Source organism: Carassius auratus, chromosome 17, assembly GCF_003368295.1.
Source record: "Carassius auratus strain Wakin chromosome 17, ASM336829v1, whole genome shotgun sequence".
Classification (NCBI taxonomy): Eukaryota; Metazoa; Chordata; class Actinopteri; order Cypriniformes; family Cyprinidae; genus Carassius; species Carassius auratus.
The window spans coordinates 18,217,942-18,235,999 of NC_039259.1; the positions used below are offsets into that span (position 1 = coordinate 18,217,942).

General features: G+C 39.9%; 1 protein-coding gene across 1 annotated transcript in view; it reads right to left on the reverse strand.

The window, feature by feature from the left end:
• The window catches only part of wdpcp (WD repeat containing planar cell polarity effector), a 64,495-nt gene extending 46,482 nt beyond the window's left edge, over positions 1 to 18,013 (reverse strand). The window contains 1 exon segment of the mRNA XM_026286193.1: positions 17,714 to 18,013. The gene's annotated coding sequence lies outside the window, so the exon portion shown is untranslated.
• Positions 18,014 to 18,058: the final 45 nt, after the last annotated feature.

Here is an 18,058-nt window from a genome sequence, read left to right on the forward strand (position 1 = left end):
AACGAAAGTTAGCAGCATTAACTGTGACTAGCCAAGGATTTACTAGCCTCTCTTCAAGAAGTGGTGGGTTAAAAAGAAGAGGAGAACTATAAAGGGGGAGGGAGAGAAAGAAATCGAGAAAGCAGATGTCAGCAGGTTTGGATAGAGCTGTAGAGCTGACCGAGCAGCACACTCGCGCGCACACACACACACACACGTGCATACACACAATGCCATCGTCACCAGTCATCTTATCTCAGTGCTGCATGGTCATTCTTCCACTTCATTCCTCCCTAGCTCTCTCTATCTTTTTCTCTCTCTCCTTTCCTCGTTCACATTCCTAAGAGATTTTAATACTACAAATAGCTCCAATTAATTTCACAATATTACTACTTTTACTCTATATTTAATCAAATAAATACAGAGTGTTTGTGTGTGTGTGTTTGCGTGCACATTAGTGGCTCATCTGTGCATTTGTGGTAGGGATTCTTTAGTGACTTCTGAGGCAGTTTTAGTTTTTTTCTTTTTAAGCATATTATGTCAGAAGGTGTCAACAAGCAACTGTCTTATACAGTAAGTGAGTCACTGACTCAATGATTTAGCGGTTTCATTTAAAAAAACTGATTCATTCAGGAATAAAACTTCCTGCACCTCAATTTCTGCCCTAAATAGTACTTGCAATTAGTACTCTTTAATACTATTTATGGTGGATGATATGCAAATTGGGATGCAGGGAATGTTTTCATGAGTCAATGTGTCATTGAATCATTTATTATTAATAATTTATTTATTGTATTCCTGTGGCTAAGTGGTAGAGCATTGCATTAGCAGCCCAAAAGGTTGTGGGTTCGATTCCAGGGAAAAAATGTTAGCCTGAATGCACTGTAAGTCGCTTTGGATAAAAGTGTCTGCTAAATGCATAAAATAAAAATGTAAATTTATTCAACACTGATTCATTCTGGAACAAAACACGGCTAACATGTTTTACTTGGCGATGTGCAACTGTTAATTTTCCAGTGCCTTAGTTAGGTACTATTTTCTTTGATGAAATAAAAACATATGGTAATATAAACTATAAAGACTGAATTGTATGTTTCTCAAATTAAAAGCCATTACACTCACAGTTGTGCTTTTATTTTCTTTTATAAAAACAGTCGCAGCAATACAGTTTAGTTTTAAAATTAGATGATGTTACCATTATATTAGCAATGATAATTTTGACATAAAACTGTAAAACATACAACAAAATTTAGAAAAATACTTTTGATGGAAAAAATTATATTTAATGTCCATTGCATTATTTTTTCTAAATATGAGCAAAGTCTAATCAAACCCATCAGTCAAATTGAGAAAATGTGTATGTATAATGTGTGTGTGTGTGTGTGTGTGTCTGTTTGCATCAATTTAATACCCACAATCTTCTATGATTGCACTTATGAGAGTTTAAAATTGAATGCTTTCTTCCTTAACATTTAAATAAAGACAGCTTTGCGTGAGCTTTGATTTGAATTCTTCTATTCTGACAGGCCAGGCGTAATGCGATGCTTGTTAGCATAGCCGTAAACATGGGTGGTAATAACCTGAGACTAAAACACTCACGAGGAGGTCTAAGTACATCTGTAAACGTCATTAGAGCAAAATGATCAGGAGAAAGAAGGCCACGAAAAGAACAGAGGAGAGAACAAGGAGCAATGCCTTTTAAGCAGGTGTTTACCCAGAGACTTGGAGCAGAAAGCCAAATAGTGGGGGCGCAAGGCTGGGTCACACTTCTCAGAGCCGAGGAATTTTTTGTCATTTAAGAAATGTCGGGGATTTTTTGTCTGAATACTGTGGGGGCTTTTTTCTGTGACTTTCAAACACAGGCTAGAGTTTGTTTACAAAATAAATTTCTGGTGACCAAAGGGTAGTAAACGTCGACATCAACAAAGGCCAAAACTGCAAGGAGCCGCTAAACGACGGGACAGCAGTTCTAGGAGTCTGTCTATCACTGTCCAGTGTGGTTGTTGGTGAGACAGGTGTCAGTGTGTCCGTGTCTTTGTTTTTGTTGTTGGATTTAGTTTCTTTAATGTCCCTGCCAGCGTTCATCCCCCAGCGTTTTGCGGTTTGGCCCTTTGACAAGGATGCTTGGAAGGAGAAGACCTGGGAATGATGCGAGCTGCTGAAAGGTCAGGAGAATGTTGCGGACTTCACAGCAGCTCATTACAGGTAGTCTGCAGGATGCTGTCACAAAAAAATGACAACCTGTCAGTCCAGAAAGGCAGACGTTGACATAGTGGCCGCTACACAGCACACACCTGCCCTTCCTCTCGTTCTTTTTCCCTCACTCTCTTCTTTTCTTCAGGGTGACATCCAGAGTGATCAACCTCGTTTAGACCTTTTAGAGTTATTTCTACATCAGACCACACAAAGAACTAAATCTCATTGCCATAGATATATTTGTGAAGCCAAAAATTATTATTCTTTGTAAATTTGAGTGGAAATTGATTCAAACCAAATCCTACCAAAAAAAAAAAAAAACATTATTTCCATTACTATATAATATAACACAATAATAAAAGATGTGTACCTCTTGGTACATCATAAACCATACAAGAAAAAAAAAATATTTATATCCACATCTAAAGAATTCACTTATTTATCAAATATATTTTGGTCATGCATATATAATAAATATTATATATAATATTATATAAAACATTGCATATATAATTTCTGGCACAGAAAGGAACTTAAAAGAATAATTTTAACTATTTAATTTTCTAAACCTTTCCCACATTTGCTATTCATCAAACAAACAAAAAGGTAGTCCCACCCCCAAACACTTCTAAGTACAGATTGTCTGAATAGTACCAATGCACAATTCACACACAGAGTACACTGACAATCGAAGTATTACTTATAATGAAATGTTATCTCTTTCTCCAGGTGTTTTTGGCATTCTGGATAAGAGTCTTGCCCTCTCTATGACCCCTAAAGCCGACACCGCTGACAGAGTCGAGACACAAAGTTATTTTCAATTTAAAATAAAGGTCGGCTTTTCCTGCGTGACCTCTGACCTTTGAGTTTGAGCATCATCGTGTGAGTCTGTGCGCGGGTGAGGAGGAACAGAGAGAGCACGCGGAACAGGAAAGCTGGATTGGACTGGAAATGCCAAATTCTGCAGCAACTGGAGGAGCTCCATCTGACAAGCAGCCGGAGTGATTAGCCATCCATGCACAAAACACACCCATTCAAGTGCCTCTCCACAAACACAATGACTTTGATTCTAATGGGATGCCCGCTCGATGTTAAAACTCAGCACACACACTCCATGCTATTCTATCAACGACTCCTGCATGTTGTATTTGACTGATTATACTCAACACAAACATGTTTCCTCTCTTCCTCTTTATATGGAGAAATCCTCAAATGCAAGCGGCTGGCTGAAGGTAAGTGGACACAAAAGCAGGGAAGTGCATTGGCATTTCGTCACATCATATATCAGCTTTCCTGAGCAAGGGTCCGCAGGGCCGGGACCAGAGCTCAGAGAGTTTTCAGCAGCAGATAAAGTACTAAAATGGTTCTGAGAGCTCTCATATTTCAGACATCATCTCCTGACAAACTAAACGAGTCGGTCCTCTCCAAATCAGTTGTGTGACTAAAAGCCAGTGCTTGCGATGTGGACAGAGTCTCATGCTTGAATGTGTCTAGCATCTGCTGCATATCACAGCACTCTGGTGTCCTAAAATGATGCTACTGGGACCAATGTTTCCAAAGAACCGTATAATTGCTAACGTTTGTACGTTTCGTACAGTGTTAATTTTGACACGAAATTTTAATTTAGTTTTAGTCTTAGTCTTTTGACTATAATTCTTTTTAGTTTTAGTCAAGTTTTAGTCATCTGATTTGTTTTAATTTTAGTCTTATTTTAGTCGACTAAAATTGCTTGGTATTTTAGTCGACTAAAATTGCTTGGTATTTTAGTCGACTAAAATTGCTTGGTATTTTAGTCGACTAAAATTGCTTGGTATTTTAGTCGACTAAAATAAGACTAAAATCAATAACAGATTTACTAGACAATTTTTTACAGCTGGTATAGGAAACAAACTTAACCAAAATATATAAAACACAAATTCAACTTTATTTCAACACAACTGTGTCTTTATTTCGATTCAAAAGCTTTTATGCAGCAACAAACACTGTCATGATAATGTAAACAACAACTAGCTGCCAATTGACCATCAATAAAAGAAAAATAACGTTAGGTCCAGGACCTTAAAGCTTACAGCTGAGCTGAACAATAAGTGCATACATTTAAAGTAAATATTTAATAAGTTGGCAGCTAGGTGGATAAAAAAGTAACAAGATTTTATAAGGTATTCATTTGTCTAGCAATATTGTATGTTTTAAATACTACAATATTGCTAGATTTGTATGTATAATGATAGGATGTGAACATTCATGTTTCACATGACTAATATAGAAATATTTGTGATATTGTCAACAAGTAGAACATTATAAAATATACTAAACATTAGTATTAATCAAATGTATTCATCATGATATTACGTATTAGTATTGTGCTCTCATCTAACTTGAAGAAGGGGCTATTTTACAGTACTTTTCAGTTCGTAATATTTAATGCTACAACATCTACGCACTGCACTATTCCAATTTTGCTTAGCTCAATAAACAAAAGAACATCGTTGTGAAATTACATTTGAGAAAATGTCCGGGTGGCTCGTCTGTAAATGTCTTTTCAAATTAGTTGTGTTCTTGCCACGAATGAGCGCTCTGCGTGCTTTACACTTTGTTTTGTTTTGTTCGTCGTCAAACGTGAAGTGAGCTGTGGACATTTTGTCGCTCTTTTAGACAGTAGGGACTTTAAGCAACAGCTGCGAATGGAACGGCTACAGCGACCGGAAGTTTGCCGTCACACCGCTGTAGCCAAGAACGTAAAAGTCACTAAGCAACGGTAAAACAGAACAGCGCAACGCAGCATTAATTCATTTATTGAGATCCAAAAAAATATATAATTTAAAAAAGCAAGAGAAGGATTGCTTTTGGCGTTAAATGACAATCTTTTGTCAGAAGAGGAGTTTTTAATATTGTATGATGTAAATAAGTCTAAAAACATAACATTTATTTACCTAACCTCTCACGTTGTAGCGACTCTGGCAAATCAGCTGTTCTCCCGTAGTAGACCGTTAAATTAGAACGTCACAAAGTAGCAGTTAAATTCGCGCAGGCGCAATACAACGCCAGAATGGCGTTGCCGTTCCACCAGAGGCTGTTGCTTAAAGTCCCTATCACCTCTTCGAATGCCGACTTCCCGGGAGCTCATAAAAACTGAAAACCTTCGCTTCACGTCTCAATAAGTCAGGCTCTGATTGGTTCTCTTCTCTCATGCAGTCTGTTCTGTTTTGCCGGTTCTTTTGCTCATTCCTCGCATCTCTCCCGTCTGCTGATTTGATTTTCGTCACAGTCTATTTTCGTCTCGTCCTTTATTCGTTGACGATAATGTCAATCAATTTAGTCATAGTTTTAGTCTCCATCAGTGCCTTCTATTTTAGTTTTCGTTTCGTTTTCGTCGGCAAAAATATATTCGTGACGAAAATAATGACGAAAATATTTAGTCAACGAAATTAACACTGGTTTCGTAGTGATGGCACAACAATATTTATTCCCAGGAAACAACTATTGAGTGCCAAAAATGTAACCATTTAATTCTGTATATGTCCTTTTTACCTAGTAATTATATTTAAACATCTTAAAACAAGGTAAATTTGTCTGACAAATCAGACGGACTTATTTTCTTATTTATTTACAGAAATATACCATTAAACTTGTAAAAAATATTTTTTATGAAGTCTCTTATGCTCACAAAGGCTGCATTTATTTGATCAAAAATACAGTAAAAAAAGAAATTATTGTGAAATATTATTACAGATTTTCAGACTTCATTTTCACATGATCCTTTAAAATGTCTGATAAGTGGATTTCGTTATTATTATTTGTGGATTCATATTTTTATGCAAACCAAGATATCTAAAAAAAAAAAAAAAAACATTTCAGGCATGTATTTATGTCATCAATTGAATGCATCTATGCAGAATAAAAGCATTAATTTCTTTAAAAACTAGTTTGAACAGTGTAAGTACATATATGTGTCATGAAAACGTTAAGCTTTGTGTAAAATATAATATTTTATACATTTTATACACACATAAAACTGCTGCCAAAACAGTTATGGCTTCATGGCTTTGTGATTGGTGAAATTTTTCTAATGGCAAGTAAAAATCCCTCCCTTTATGTTTGGTTTAAGTGTTTCCACAAAGGCAAACAGACCATTGTGTTGTAGCTTAAACCTATCGACTCCCATCCAGCCAGGCACTGTCTATACAAACACATAAAGACCTACTTAAACAGAAAACACACATTTGAGCTGAACATTTCAACACTGCTAAATCAGTAGATACTTTGATGACTATATTTTTTAGCACAAAAAGAGGCACAACATAGCACAAGCCAACACAAAAGATTAAAAGAGTCTAAACTGTTTGTACTTTACTATCAAGTAGCCTTTTTGTCCGACAAATGATACTGTACTCATCTCAAACCACACACACACACCTGCATACACGGAAGCAAGCTGCCTCATCAATCCAGACCAGACGCCGTGGATGGCATGACAACGCTATCCCAGCTAACATCTGTAACATCGGTAACTTAGGGCACGGCAACAGGCCTAATCCCTACACTGACTAAGAGAGAGACTGAACAGAAAACCAAACCACAAACTCAGGAGCTGGTCCAGGTTGCTCACGGTCTCTCTATTTCTCACCATTGTGCAAGAGAGTGTGAAGGCCAGGACTGCCTGTCCAGTTTAAGGGATTTGAATTAAAGCAACATGTTTTGATTGCTGGACAGCTACAATCAAACAGAAAGACCGACCTCAACAACACTCTGATCCCCAAAGCAATGATTCACTCCTTTAGATGAGTGCAGTGGATGTGTAGGACTCTTAAGAAGAGCATTGTTGAAGCAAGCAACAACAACAACAACAAAGACAGGAGCCAGAGACCAAACACAAGCCAACGTTGATGTGGGTCATGTGTGGCTCATCAGCACCCTCCACAGCATTGAAGAGGGAACTACAATTATCAGATTCATTTAGGCAAGTGCCAGTTCACCAGACTTATGAGTTAATCATCTAGATCAAAACTGTTCTGAGGCCTGTTAATTATCAATTTAATATTACACATAATTATTAACATACAGATCTAGATATATAATTACTATAATATAACTAAAATATTATTATAAAATATTATTATAAATTGTCATATAGAGGAACTGAAATATAAGATTACCTTTTTTCTATTCAAAATCAGCATTGTAGGTTAAAATTAAGACATGCTTACGTAAACATTAAGGGAACATGTTTTTCTAGTTTTAAAATGCATAAATATTTCATTGTTTTTATGGGTTACATTTTTGGTTTGCAATCTGGTGTGTGACAAATTAACACCTGCAAGTATAAACATTCTATCTATACATGTTACTTAATTTGTAATATGATAAAATTAATATTTGTTTACAAGAGTTTTTGGTTAATTATAATGCAGATGGACAAAAACAGCTTGAACCTTCATGTCAACTACCCATATAAAGATTGGCATATAAACAAAATTGTGTTTATTTAATGTATACTGTGTTTTTTAAGATTTTTTTATCATCAGATCATTTGTTAAAGCTCTTTTCAAAGCTCTTGCATATACATACTTATAGCCTTTGTGTATGTGTATACTTATGTGTACACATACATATAAACAAAACATAATTAATAATAACAAAATATCACACTGGAAAAAAAATTCTGTGCATTTACAACATGAAAAAAAAAAACATTTTTAAAAATTGTATTATTTAATCTAATTTTGTTTTACATTATTTTTGAGTAAACAAATGTACCCTTATGCTAAGGAAAAGGCACATTATATGTGGTATCAAATTAAATGAACATCAATATCTCAGCACTTTGATTTCAAAATGGATTTTATGGCGTGTTTATGAGACATTGAAGAGAAAAGGCAGGGTGATTGACAGCTGGAGGACTGGCTGCTTTATAAGCAGGTGAAGTGTGTGCTTTCACTTTGATCAGAGTGTGTGTGTGTGTGTGTGGCTGCCAGGCATGGGAAAGTTTGAGGCTGACAGAGTGTGTAGTTGACAGACATGGGGAAGTCTGGGGTTGAAAAAGCATTCTTGAGTAAATACTCCTGAGGGCTTTGTTGTTTGAAGCTAAATCAAAGAGCACTTAGAATGATCAGGAGCCAAGAGAACCCAGCTGTACATTTCCAAACTCTTTAAAGTGATTCTTGCATATTGTTGGCTTGCATTTACCGTATTGATCCAAATATATAAGACGGGTAAATATATCCGAAAAAAAAGCGGTCGTATTTTCAGGGTCTAGAGTTTTGACATGTCAATAATACACCCACAACAATAGGTGGCGCCAAAAAACGCATAAAACAAGTTTGCCTTGAAATAATTAATGTATGTGTTGTAAAGATCGCGAGTGAAAACAAAAGAAAAAGAAAATGTTTACAGCGGCAGGGGTCTTGACTGTTATTAGCCTGATGGGACCAAACTTTCTCTTTAAGTGATTTTAAAACATAAGACAGTGAAGACTACAATAAGATTTCACTTCTACTGTTAATACAATTTTGTAGACTGCTATGAGATGGATAGTTATATAATTCAAGTGGGCTACCTGTTTTTTATATTAGGGTTATCAAGTGTATATTTTTAATTGTGATTATTGTTGATAGATTTTACCAGTATTTACCATACTTTCAAAACAAAAATCAAAATAGGAAACATATGCAATATTAACAATTATTTAAGAAAAAAATAATGTTTGCAGAGAGAGAGAGAGAGAGAAACCAACAACAACAAGATTTGGTTTTCAAAAAGGAAAAACGGGGTCGTCTTTTATTTGGGTTAATACGGTATGAATGTTATAGTAATTACGCTACAAAACTAGTGCTACACTGACACCTAACGTTCAGAAAACAGTACTGCAGTTCAAACTCAAAAATCATGCCAAGAAATAAACTCATGAGAATGCAAACAAACATCTAAAGGATGGACATCACAGTTCTCATGTAACCCCATTGAGACATGACATATTATCAAGACGAATTTAGCTAGCAGACAATGGAAAAGAGATAACAGTCGTCTGTTAAAGGATTTTGGTGAGTCACCGGCAGCCAGTAGATCACCAACAGATACAACCGCATTTGAATAAAGCAGATCATTGTGATATAGAGGTCATAGAAAGATTTAGAAATCAAAATAAGGGTATGTGAATCTTAATCCAATCAACATGGATTACAAAACCTCCATGTACACATAATACTTGGCCCTCTCATGCTGATATTGTCACGGTAGGAAATCCAGTGTTTCCTCCGTGTCATGTTTTGTGATTGTTTTTGTACTTACGTTGTCTCCATGTGCTCGTTTAGTTGATTGTCATCACCTGGGTGTTGATTGTCTCGCTCCAGCTGATCTTCATCACACCTCAGCTACTTATACTCACCTCGCTCTCTCTCTGTTGTCAGATCCTCTCTCATGTCTTCGTGTCCTAGTTGGATTACCGTCTTCCGTGTTCGTGTGCTGGAGTGGATTAAGTGTTGTCGTCCTCGTGTCAGTGTTCCGGTCTGTTCCTGGTTTCAACCATTGACCACCTTCACCTGCACCGCCGACTTCACCACCCAGCTCATCTCACGCCACCGTAGACCTTCCTTGCCATTGCCAACATCCTGGACTCTCTTTCTCAATAAACTACATCTGATCGCCTGCAATTGCTTCCTCCTCTTTTATCTGTCGTTACAGAAGGATCTGACCATCATGGAAGCAGCAGGCGACCGCTCCCCATCTCATCTGGAAGAATTTCTGCAACGAGCTGTGGGTCGTATGGATCGCCAAGACAAGGCGATAGATGAGATGGGTCGAGCCTTCCAAGCAATGGTGACGAAGGTGTCCGAGCTCGCTCTCCAGACGCAACACCAACAACAACCGTCACCCGCTGCGCCTCCCACGCCACCCACACCGCCGATCGTCTCCGGGGGGATTTCCCAGCCCGAACCACGCCTCCCCATCCCGGAGAAATATGCGGGTGAGCCAGAGTTCTGTCGATCATTTCTGTCTCATTGTTCTCTGCACTTCGCCATGCAGCCCCGCACGTTCTACACCGAGGAAATGAAGGTGGCATTCGTCTTATCACTACTTACGGGAAGGGCTGCCCTCTGGGGGACGGCGGTGTGGGAAAACCAAGACAGCTGCTGTGCCTCGTTCCACGCCCTTTCGGAAGAGATGAGACGGGTCTTCGACCGCTCCGTCGCCGGGAGGGAAGCGGCTCGCCTTCTCACGGACCTACGTCAGGGGGAAAGGTCCGTCTCCGATTACTCGATTGAGTTCCGCACCCTGGCGGCGGAGTGTAAGTGGAACGAAGAGGCGCAGTGGGATCACTTCCTGCATGGGTTGGCTGACCGCATCCAACAGGAGATCCGCGCCGTCGAGCTCCCCACTTCTCTCAATAGTCTGATTGACCTCACCATCAGAGTTGACAATCGACTCGATCAAGCCACCAGACGGAGGGGGAGAACAGTTCTCGCGAACAGACCGGAGGCTCAGTATCAGCGCTCAGATGTTGCGGTCAGCCCACCGGGAGATCATGAACCCATGCAGGTGGGGCGAGCTCGGCTCTCCCGGGAGGAGAGGATCAGGCGGAGATCCCTGGGACTATGTTTATACTGCGGCAGTCAAGAACATCACATCCAGCGTTGTCCGGTAAAAGACCAAGCCCGATAGTAAAACGGAGGCTACTATCGGGTGGGATCTCTGCCAGGAAGACCTCATCTACATCGACACTCCTTCCGGTGAGTCTACGGTGGTCCACCCACGCACTCGAGCATCACGCCTTGTTGGATTCTGGGGCAGAGGGTAATTTCATGGACTCCAAGTTCGCTTGTAAGCTTAACATTCCTCTCACCTCCCTCAAACACCCCATTGCACCCTTTGCTCTCAACGGACACAAACTACCAGTCATCACTCAGACCACCTTACCTGTTTCCCTCACCACATCTGGCAACCATACTGAGGAGATATCATTTTACATCACGGACTCACCTCAATCCCCCATCGTTCTCGGTCACACCTGGCTTCAGAAACACAACCCCAGGATCAATTGGCGCCTTGGATCTGTGGTTAGCTGGAGCGAGGAATGTCATTTGTCTTGTCTTTTGTCTGCTGGTGTTAATGTTTCTGAGTCTGTGTTTCAGGGGGAAGCAGTGGATTTGGCTAGCGTGCCCGCGGAGTACCACGACCTGAAGGAGGTGTTCAGTAAGTCTCGTGCTGATTCTCTTCCTCGTCATCGTCCCTATGACTGTGCGATAGAGTTATTGCCAGGTACTTCTCCGCCTAAGGGCAAGTTATATTCTTTGTCTATTCCAGAGACGGCGGCCATGGAGAAATATATATCCAGTTCTCTAGCAACGGGGTTTATCCGTCCTTCTTCTTCTCCAGCGGGGGCGGGGTTCTTTTTTGTGGGAAAGAAGGACGGATCCTTGCGACCTTGCATTGACTACCGAGGGCTGAACAACATAACGGTAAAGAATACCTATCCTTTACCGCTTATGTCTTCAGCTTTTGAGAGGTTGCAGGGAGCGTCCGTTTTCACTAAATTGGACTTACGTAATGCTTATCATTTGGTCCGCATCAGGGAGGGGGATGAGTGGAAGACTGCCTTTAACACCCCTAGAGGCCATTTTGAGTACTGCGTTATGCCGTTCGGGCTAACCAACTCGCCGGCAGTCTTTCAAGCACTCGTTAATGACGTGTTGCGAGACATGGTCGATCTGTTCATATATGTTTACCTGGATGACATATTGATTTTTTCTTCGTCTCTCCAGGAACACGTGCAACACGTACGACGAGTGCTTCTGCGGTTGCTAGAGAATGGATTGTTTGTCAAGGCGGAGAAATGCGTTTTTCATGCACAGTCTGTTTCTTTTCTAGGACACATCATTTCGACTGAGGGTGTTCGCATGGATCCTGAGAAGGTTAAGGCTGTGGTAAATTGGCCATCCCCAGAGTCTCGCAAGGCCCTGCAGAGATTTCTGGGGTTCGCCAATTTTTACCGGCGTTTCATTCGCAATTTCAGCCAACTAGCCGCTCCTCTGACCGCCTTGACCTCCCCTAGTTTGACGTTCAGGTGGTCAGACGCAGCTGAGGCTGCGTTTGCCAAACTGAAAAGCTGCTTTGTTTCAGCTCCCATTCTCGTCACCCCTGATCGCTCACGTCAATTCATAGTGGAGGTCGACGCGTCAGAGGTGGGGGTAGGAGCAGTGTTATCCCAACGCGCATCCTCAGACGGAAAGGTGCATCCGTGCGCGTATTATTCTCACCGTTTATCTCCTGCAGAAGTTAATTATGACATTGGCAATCGAGAGTTGTTGGCAGTCAAACTTGCACTGGAAGAATGGCGTCACTGGCTTGAGGGGTCGGGTGTACCTTTCATTGTATGGACGGACCATAAGAATCTCGAATACATTAGAACCGCCAAAAGACTTAACTCCAGGCAGGCTCGGTGGGCATTGTTTTTCGGTCGTTTCGATTTTACACTTTCTTACCGGCCGGGTTCCAAAAACATCAAACCCGATGCTTTATCCCGTCTTTTTGAGCGTTCCGATCGTACTGCTACTCCCGAGCCCATTTTACCGGGGACCATCATTATCTCCGCGCTCAGATGGGAGGTCGAATCGAAGGTGTTGACCGCCTTAGAAGGGGTAACGCCCCCGGCTCGTTGCCCACCGAACCGATTGTTTGTGCCGGAGGGGTTACGGTCAGACGTTCTCCAGTGGGGTCATTGTTCCAGTGTTGCTTGTCACCCAGGGGTTAGTAGAACTAGATTTCTAGTCAAGCAACGATTTTGGTGGCCTGGTATGGCTCGTGACGTCCACGATTTCGTTTTGGCTTGTTCAGTTTGCGCTATTGGTAAGACTTCCAATCGACCTCCAGATGGGTTACTCTTACCGCTGTCTGTCCCTTCAAGACCCTGGTCCCACATTTCGCTAGATTTTATCACCGCCCTCCCGCCCTCTAGAGGCAATACGGTGATTTTAACCGTAGTGGACCGGTTCTCGAAGGCGACTCATTTTATTCCCTTGCCCAAATTACCTTCAGCCAAGGAAACAGCGGTAGCTGTCATTGACCACGTCTTCCGCATACATGGCCTCCCGACAGACGTGGTTTCTGACAGGGGTCCCCAATTTGTGTCCAAATTTTGGCGAGAATTTTGTAAATTGTTAGGAGCGACTGTTAGTCTTTCTTCCGGGTTCCATCCCCAGAGCAATGGTCAAACCGAACGAGCCAATCAGGATGTCGAGAGGGTTTTGCGATGTTTGGTTTCCAATAATCCTTCGTCCTGGTGTCAGCAACTCTCAGTTGTGGAGTACGCACACAATTCTTTGCCAGTGTCATCTACGGGCATGTCTCCATTTAAGTGTAGTTTAGGGTACCAACCACCTAATTTTGTCAGTACGGAATCCGAGGTTTCGGTCCCCTCCGCACACGCACTAGTCCAGAGGTGTCACCGCACCTGGACCAGAGCTCGCAGAGCTCTGCTCCAGGCTAGGTCGCGCACCAAGGCTAGGCCGATCGCCACCGGTCGAAGCCTCCCCGTTACGTCGTCGGTCAAAGAGTGTGGCTTTCTACCCAGAATATTCCTATGCGTTCCGTTTCTAACAAACTTGCTCCCAAATTTATTGGCCCGTTTTCTATTACCAAGATTATTAATCCGGTAACCGTGCGTCTTAGCCTTCCTCCGGCGTACAGGTGTTCCACGTGTCCAAAATTAAATCGGTGATTTCTTCCCGTCTTAATCCGCCTGCTCCGGTTCCCCCCCCGCCTCGTCTCGTTAATGGGGAGACCACCTATTCGGTTAATCGTATTCTGGACTCTAGACGGAGGGGACGCGGTTTTCAGTACTTGGTGGATTGGGAAGGTTACGGTCCGGAGGAGAGAAGCTGGGTTCCTGCTCGGGACATATTGGATCACCACCTTATAGATGATTACAATCTACAGGTAAAGCAGGCTGGGAACGTCAGGTGACGTCCTAGGGGAGAGGGTACTGTCACGGTAGGAAATCCAGTGTTTCCTCCGTGTCATGTTTTGTGATTGTTTTTGTACTTACGTTGTCTCCATGTGCTCGTTTAGTTGATTGTCATCACCTGGGTGTTGATTGTCTCGCTCCAGCTGATCTTCATCACACCTCAGCTACTTATACTCACCTCGCTCTCTCTCTGTTGTCAGATCCTCTCTCATGTCTTCGTGTCCTAGTTGGATTACCGTCTTCCGTGTTCGTGTGCTGGAGTGGATTAAGTGTTGTCGTCCTCGTGTCAGTGTTCCGGTCTGTTCCTGGTTTCAACCATTGACCACCTTCACCTGCACCGCCGACTTCACCACCCAGCTCATCTCACGCCACCGTAGACCTTCCTTGCCATTGCCAACATCCTGGACTCTCTTTCTCAATAAACTACATCTGATCGCCTGCAATTGCTTCCTCCTCTTTTATCTGTCGTTACAGATATAGTGCCAGATCTGTCTTTTCTATGGCTGAATAACAGTAGTTTCAGTTAAAAACAAAAACAAAAAACACCAACTATGTGGCATTGATGCTATAATACAATGGAATTACATGCCATGACCTTGCTGAAACCAGTTAGTAAAAAAGCCAAGTGCACTGAAACTGAAAAAAAACGAAATAAAAACGCTACAGATATTAAAAAATGGGGTAAAAAATGCCCCATTGTTCTCTTTCATGTTTTATGTACACTACCATACAAAAGTTTCATTAATTTTATTTAAACATATCTCTTATGCTCACCAAGGCTGCATTTATTTGATTAAAAATGCATTAAAAACAGTAAAATTGTGAAACATGAATACATTTTAAAATAAGTATTTTGTATTTTAATATATTTTAAAATGTAATTTATTACTGTAATAGCTAAGCTGAATTTTCAGCAGCCATGACTCCAGTCTTCACTGTCACACTTCTTAGTATCAATGCTGAAAGTTAATATTTTAAACAAAAATTTAAACAAAACAGCAATTATTTGAAATTTCTATTTAATGTGTCCGTCCTGAATAAATGTATTAACTGCTTTCAGAAAAAAAATCTGACCTCAAAACGTACATTTTTTATATGTTTCAGAATATTCAGATATCGGCCCTGGTATGCACAGTATATATAAACAAAATGCCTTAAAAAATAGTCAAATATATCTCACTTCACTGTCCAAAATGTTATTTATTTGGTCTAACCTCAGGTTACATTACTCTCATCTAAACCTACAATATTTTCCTCCTTCACCCTCTTCTTAGCTCTCTCAGGCACTTGAAGTGATATCATCCCACAGTGCATCTCTTTATTCAGAAGCATAGTTTGATGAGGTCACAGAGTGCAGATGTTCTCAAATCCCTCACAGGTGTTTTGATTTTCCCTCTGTGCACAGACCATGAATATCCTTGTGTCACCAGGTACAGCATGTGCATTAGACACAATAACAAACATTCCCACTGACATGATGTGAACAATGCAGGTCACAAAATCTGTGAAAAACAGCACATTAAAAAAAAGGGGGGAAAATTGCAGAAACCATCTAAAGTCACTAGAGCATGAGTTGATAGAGGTGCACTGAATCAGGGACAACATCTGAAACATGACAGCTGAGATAATATCACTTTTTAATCCACAAAGAAATCAGTCATCTTATTATTCATCTGAACTGAATAACCTTTTGCTCAACCAGTCTTTATGGTTGAGAAATTAATCAACAAAACCATCTAAAAAATGTGTGACATTAGTGCTTCATAAGAACACAAATTCACTGCTATTTATGGGGTGCAAAACAAACATATAGGCAGTCAGTCTGACTAAACATTGCTTCATCTGTTATTAACAATTTTATTTGATTGATTACGGTTTAATTTTCAGTCTGACATGGAAAGAGTTGTTTGAAATGGGGGCCTGTTGAAGCAGGTCTGGATTATTCTAGAATTTCAGTCTTCACAGTGTGCAATCTGATACTGTACTATTAAAATATTTCAAAACTGTTTTTACTGGTTTGACAATCCTGTCACAGTTAAGAGCAAATTTTTTTTTGATTTAAAGGTTGAATATGTTTTCCAAAGTGATTTGATAAATAAATAGCAAAAGGTTACAATAGTTTGTTTTAAAAAATGCATAAAATCACTTAAAACTGTTATGAAAATAAGGTAAATACATCTTAAATAAGTTTAAGAATAAACTTTCAAATATTTAATACATTTTATTTGCATTTAATTGCATATAATTTATTAATGTCAACATGTAAACAATCTAAATTTAATTTAATTATTGATGATAACTATTAATTGTATTTTATTCAACATCAGTACTACAATATCTTTCAAATCAGCATAATGTAAAATTATTAAATCAAGTTTCTTCAGTACCTGACTTCATTTATTTCAGAATAAAAATATGCATTGTGTAGGTATAGCACACTTCACTTTTTACAGAAAAATGAAGGTGTTATTAAACACCAGTCTCACGATACACAGTGTGAATGAAAGAGCCTGAGGGAGAGAGAAAGAGAATATAAGAACGACAGAGAGGCTCAGACATTTTTTTAAAGAATGTCTTATAAAATATTCTATATTATGATATTCTATTCCAAAATAATTGTTTGGCAAAAAACAATATGCAGCAATCTGACTGCAACTGATAAAACAGAATTAAAAAGCACTCATAAACTGAAAGCTTGCCACCTCCTGTCTGTGTTTTGGAAAAGAGTGTTTGGTGTTGTTCATCTCATAAAGAAGCAACATTATCCTCAACTCCTTTGTCAGGCGGTTTGTAATGAGCCTGTAATGAGTTCATGTAATATGCAGCAGAGAGATCATCTATCTCACTCAAAGCAGGGTCCCTACAGCACTGAACTGATACAGAGGCCCTTTATCACCCTCTAAACCTACGAGATACATCTATCATATCAAGATATACTGCTTTAATCAAACAGCTACTATTGACTGTATTTTCTAAGCTTGCATATACATTTTATGCATGTTATACTAGTCTTTGAATAAACTGACAATTCTCCTTACTAACTGAAAATATTTGTCAGAATGGGGAAATATGATATCATAAGTTTGTATAAAGAGGGTATATAAAATATAACCTCGTTTTAATAGTTTCTGACTGTAACTTCCACACAGTTTCATTTATATAACGTTCCTTGTTAGTATCAAACTAACAAATATTCATTACTTGTGTTATCTAGAATACGACTAGTAATAATAATAATAATATGGATGTGGTCCATCTAATAGCCATGCTACTAATACTTTTCACACTCTCGTGAAAACGTCTTTCCTCAAGCCCGACAACAGTGAACCCTATCCGGTGAGCTGAACCAGACCGAAGCGGGGGAAGTCCGCGGGATTCCGAAACATCTCACGCCGGAAATTTTAGATTTTTTTCGGGCGATAAAAGAAAATACTAACGTTATTTAACCACCCATTGGTTTGCGCTGTACAACGGCTCAAACAAATAGATTTAATTGATCATACACGTTTGATTCACCAATCTGAAATAACGTTACTACAGTGCACAGGAGACTCCGACTCTCATAATTCATGGACTTACCGGTTAACTGTCAGCTCACTAATAATCGGTTGATCTCCAGATGACTGAATTGATGCCGCGGGTGTTGATGATGTCTATGTTTGTTGTCAGACGACTACAAATTAATAACTTATAACTTCAGAAAAATACAAGCATAAATATAATTGTCGCGATCTCTTTCACTTATGTAAATTTTAAACATTACACACGATATGGTTTAGGGATTGTTAGCTGTTGCTAACCATTGACATGTTCATGATTTCAAGAGTGTCCAGGCAACGGACGCAACTTTCCATCAGTTAACTTTTCCCCGCGTTGTTTTCCAAACATTACGGTACGCTAATATCTTCCGGGTTGTTCCTTTAG